Source organism: Capra hircus, chromosome 5 (assembly GCF_001704415.2).
Source record: "Capra hircus breed San Clemente chromosome 5, ASM170441v1, whole genome shotgun sequence".
Taxonomy (NCBI): Eukaryota; Metazoa; Chordata; class Mammalia; order Artiodactyla; family Bovidae; genus Capra; species Capra hircus.
Genome location: NC_030812.1, coordinates 31,197,188 through 31,203,187, shown reverse-complemented (window position 1 = coordinate 31,203,187; position 6,000 = coordinate 31,197,188).

The following is a 6,000-nucleotide window of genomic DNA, read 5'->3' as shown; positions in this document are numbered from 1 at the left end:
TATATCCCTTTAAATTGCCATTCACTGTAAACAGTAAGGGATTCCCAGGTGGCACTAGTAGCAAGGAACCCGCCTGCCAATGCAGGAGACATAAGAGACGGGGGTTCAATCGCTGGGTCAGGAAGAACCCCTGGAAAAGGGCATGGCAACCCACTACAGTATTCTGGCCTGGAGAATCCCACGGACAGAGGAGTCTGGCAGGCTAAAGTCCACATGGTCACAAAGAGTCAGACACAACTAAAGCAAATTAAAATGCACGCAAGTAAACAAAAAAGTGAAAGTAGTTCAGTCACGTCCGACTCTTTGCGACCCCATGGACTATATAGTCCATGGAATTCTCCAGGCCAGAATACTGGAGCGGGTAGCCTTTCCCTTTTCCCAGGGATTCTCCCAACCCAGGGATCAAACCAGGGTCCTCGGGCATTGCAGGCAGATTCTTCACCAGCTGAGCTATTAATTGCTAGATTTAAAAATATATATATTATCAAGCAGAACTAACCACATTAAACACATTTATTAATTATAAGATGTGTCTTAATTTCAGAAATACTAAAATATGAAGAATGTGCATCTCAAAATCAAGGAAAGTATATTATCATCATTATGAGGACCATTATGCAATAAATCTTTAATGTAATTCTGTGTATTTAGATATGATCTTATTGATAAAATCATTCCATTCTTAGTGGTTTCTGGACATTTTGTAGTTCTTAAATCACAACTTATGGTTAATGTTTAGTTTTCTCATTCACATGGTCTCTCTGTAAATGTTCTCAGCACACAGTGGACATTCCAAAGATCATGGAGTTAGTATCTGATCAACTTGGGAGTTGTTGAGGGTGAGAGGTGCTCATCACAGTCCCATCCTAGAGCTCAAAGGAATAAGCATTTGTCTCAATGCCAAATGAATGTCAAAAAAGCATTTTTGCCTGAACGTTATAGCTGATAGCTCACTTTCTCCGTGTGTCTGGCAATCCTATAGAAGTAATCAGTACAGCGGTGGCTACCAAACTTTTGCGAGCATCTGAGTCACATGTTAAAAGCAATTGCTGAACCCCACCCCCAGAGTTTCTAATTCAGTAGGTCCTGGGGCAGAGCCCAAGAACTTGACTTTCTAACAACTTCCTCGGCAGTACCAATGCATCTGGTCTGAAGACTACTCTTTGAAAACTACTGATGTGGAGAAAGTTGAGCCTCCAGAGCCTCAGCCAGGGGCAATCTTTCTTTGGGGGGCCCTTGGCTCATCTAAATCTCACTCTAGTGGGATGGGTAAGTCTGCCTCAAGGCCCAGAAGACTCATGTCTCTCCAGCCCACTGCTTGCTCTGATTTTAGCTCCGTTTTGTTTGGCATTCTCTGCATCCAAAATGACACTGATATATTGTCCTGGGAAGAAGTGACTCTGATCCCACTGAGCATTATTAACCATAGGAAGAGATGACTGGGGAGAGAGACTGCCAGGTGTCCCAGCTGTTGTCACTACAACTGCTCTTGTTGTCCCTGCAGGCTCTGGCAGCTTCTGCTGAGGGAAGCTGCTGAGAGAAGTCTGTGGAAACAGCTTATATCTCACATATCACAGGAAGCTGCTGAGGGAAATCTATGGAAACAGCTTCCCAGCATCTGAACCCAGGAATTACAGCTTGAGGGTGAGAATGTAGCCTCCCTCATCGAGAGACTTCTGAAGAAATTGGCCAGATGCCCACTTTGTTTTCAGCTTCCTCTCAGCAAAAGTACCAAAATTAAAAAAAAAAAAAAAAAAGAGGGAATGCTCCTGAGGCTTTCCTAAGGAGCCTCAGCCTGACCTGCCATTGCCAATTACATACACAAATTGCCTTGAGCCACACTCATTGCAATCGTTCAGAAGCTAGCTGGGAGAATATTCTGGATTTAGAAAATATCTGTTGACTGATATACACAGAGGAATTAAAACTGTCAAGACCCTGAACCATAAACATGTAAAACATATAACTCAAATAATTAAGTGTATATGGCATTTTATTTGGGTGGGGGGTGTTTGGTCGGAATAGGCTTCTCTTTCTCATAATTGTTCACATTCACCTTCTCCTGTTTTGCCATTGTAACCGTCACTGCTTTGATGACCTTCATCCCTGATTAACTTTGTCATTTACTGCATGGTTCATCCAAGCATTACTGCTTCACTGCAGAACAGCAAGAGCCTTCCCAGGGGCCTCAGTGGTAAAGAATCTGCCTGCCAAAGCAGGAGATGCAGATTCAATCCCTGGGACGAGAAGATCCCCTAGAGACAGAAGTGGTAACCCACTCCAGTATTATTGCCTGGGGAAATCCCATGGACAGAGGAGTCTGGTTTATGAGGTCGAAGAGTCAGACACAACTTAGTGACTAAATAACAACAGAACAGCTACTCAAGGACTGGGACCATTCTCCTCCAGTTATTCACTCCCAGTTTCCAACCTAGTGCTCAAAACACATGAGGTACTTAATAAACATTTTAAAAAATAATGAACTAATGTTAACATCAACTTCCTGATCTCTAGTCATTATCGTTTTATCCCTGATACCCTTTCCACAAGTGTACCTCAGTTGCTTTTTAAATTTTATACCATATGTAAAATAGATAGAAAAAGGGAATTTGCTGTATGACTCTGGGACTCTGTAACAACCTAGATGGGTGGGATGGGGAGCGAGGTTCAAGAGGGAGGGGATATATGTAAACCTATGGTTGATTCATGTGAATGTTTGGCAGAAACCAACACAAATTCTGTAAAGCATTTATCCTTCAATTAAAAAACACATAATTTAGAAAGCTTAGAAAAGATCTCTATCCTCGTGATAACTGCTCTTTTTATTTCAGAAAACAGACTGAGATGGCTCAGCATGGACAAACATACTCATATACTTCTAGTCTTCACCAAAACATGTAAATCTCTAATTAGGTTTAATTAGGTTTTTAAACAGATTCCAAGCACTTATTAGAGTTTTTCATATCTTTCATCTTATTTCTACTGCTGTGCTTTTCCAAAGCATGTCCAAGTATACTGACATTTCCTACCCAGCAATTCTTTTCTTAAACCCTAATTCCTCTGTAAGCTGGTTTTCATCTACCCTTTTCTTCAGGAACTGCATACTATTCATTCACCAAAATCTTATTCTTAGCAAATTTTAACTACCTCTTTGTGGGGTTGAATGGTGCCTGCCCCCCACCAAGAGATAAGTCCACTCAAAACGTGTAAATGTGAAAAAGGGTCTTTGCAAACATAATTATGTTAAGTATCTCAAGATTAGCTTATGTTAGATTAGGGTGGGCTTTAAATGCAATGACAATTGTCCTTAGGAGAGAAGGGGAGAGCCAGACATATCAGAGGAGAGAGTCATGTGAAGATGAAGGCAGAGGTTGGAGTGATGCACCTAGAAGCTAAGGAACTCCAGCGGTTTCTGGAAGCTGCTAGAAACTAAAAGAAAAGTACGGAACTCATTTTCCCATTGCGCCTCCAGAAGGAAGGAACTTTGCCAACACCTTGACTTCAGACTTCTGGGTTCCAGAACTTTGAGAAAATTTCTGTTGTTTTATGCCACCAAGTTTGTGACAACTTATTACAGCTGCCCTAAGAAACTAATACATCATACAATGGAATACTAATTAGCAATTAAAATAAATGAAATATTTTGCCAGCTTGAAATAAAATTCACATATAACACTGTGCACATGTAAGGTGTATAACATGAGGATTATTTATATATATATATATATATATACGCACATTTTTACATATACACACAACCTAGGTAACATATCTTTCACCTTACATAGCCACCTTTTTTGTGTGTCTGGTGGCAACATGCAAGATTCTTTGAGCAATTTTTAAGTATACAATACAGTACTGTTGACTATAGCCATCATGCTGTACATTAGATCTCCAGAATTTATCTTGTAACTAGAAGTTTGTATCTTTTGACCAGTGTGACTGCAGCCCCTCACCCCCAACCCCTGACAACCACCGTTCTACTCTGTAACTTTGATTTTAGAATTTTAGATTCCATATATTAAGTGAAATCACACAGTATCTTTCCCTGTTTGACTTAATTTCCTTTAGCATAATGCTCTGAAGGGTCATCCATGTGACCACAAGAGGCAAAACTTCTTTCTTTTTTATGGCTGAATAATAAAGAATGAACTACTGAAATAATAATGTTGAATGAAGTTCAAAATAAAATACTGAATAAGAGTTCATGCAAAAAAAGTGCATGTTGTATAATTTTATTTACATAAAGTTCTAGAAAGTCCATACTATAATGAGAGAAAGCATATCAATGGTTGCTTGAGGATGGAAAAGGTGAAGATGACAGACAGGAGCATGAATAAGCATTACAAAGGGGCATAAGGAAACTTTTTGAGTCATGGACATGTTCACTACCTGGCTTTTCTTTTAATTTATTTTTAATTGGAGGATAATTGCTTTACAATGTTGCATTGGTTCCTGGAGTACAACAATGTGAATCAGTCATAAGTATACATATATCCTCTCCCTCTGAAGCCTCCCTCCCACCTTCCCACCCTCCATCCCTATCCAACCCCTCTAGGTCATCACAGGTGGCTTTTAATAATGATTTCATGGGTTTACAAATATGCCCAAATTTGCCAAATATGTGCTGTTTATTGTGTGTCAATTATAGTTCAATAAATTTCTTTTGAGAACTAAACTTTTTAATTTAATCTGAGTTTAATCTTTGTATGTGTGTATGAGAGAGATCACGCGTATTAAGCACTGTCAACTTAGTTACTTTTCTCCTTCTCACTCTTGGTGACCATATCATGGCAGAAGAAGGGTTCCTCTCCTCTGTGGGATACCCCTTGTATCCTTACCAATGGTTTCTATCCATTTCTTTGGGAGAAGTCTCTGTACTGTTGATTGGTTAATCATTCAACATACATGTGAGTTGTTTCTATATTCCAGACATGGTTCTTAGCATGGTAGATATAATCAATATTGAATAAGACAAAAGCTTTCATGGTGCTTATGTTCTATGAGATGAGACATGCAGACAAACAAAACTAAGAGGAATTTATATTAATATGGCAAGTGATGATTAAAACAAATGTAAATCAAAATAAAGGGCTAGTCAGTGGCAGCAACTGCTGCCTTAGATAGGAGACACAGAAAGACCTCTCTGAGAAAACATCATTTGCACAGAGACCCAAAGTAACCAAGGTCACCAAACCCATGTTTGGGAGAAGAATGTTCTGGGAAGAAGAGACAGCAAGAATGGAAACCATGAGCCAGATGCATGCTGGGCACACTTGAGGACAAGCAAGGAAGCCAGTGTGACTGGAGCAGAATGAGCAAGATAGCAGTGTGCAGGAAATGATGTCTAACGGGTAGGCCTGACTAGGAAGCTCTGCGTATTTTGTTCAAAGTGTGACGCAAAGGGAATACAGGGTTTTGAGAAGAAAGTTATATGATCTGTGTGCCTTTAAAGATGATCATTTTGGCTGCTGCAGGAAAATAATGGACAAATTAAAAGGCTTCAGCAATAGTCTGAAAGAGAAATGATATGGCTTGACCTGGACGAGAAATGACCAGATTCAAGATACAGCCAATGGGATTTTCTGAAGTGAGACAGAAAAAGAGGTGTCTTGATGGTTCCAAGGTTTTTTAATTAAGCAACTGGATGAATGGTGGCACCATAAAATGTGGTGCAGAAGAACAGGTTTTCAAGGTGGGCAGAATCAAGAATTCAGTTTTAGGTGGTAGAAGATTTGGAGTGTTTAGAGAGAACTAGGAACTTGAGTTAGGCTGTGGCATGTGTCTGGCCATGAAAGACTAAAAGTTCCTGTGTGTGGAGTCATGGAGGGAGGAGCTCAGACTTCTTGTGAAAACTGATGCAAACAGGGAGGCAGGTCATGATGGGAATGGCCCCAGTGGCCTCTGAGAGGGAGGGAGAGAGTAATCTCTAATCAGAGCTTCTGGTGACCAATCTTTTAAGAGTTCATAATAGTAAGAAGGTGGTATTCAGGGAGAGCC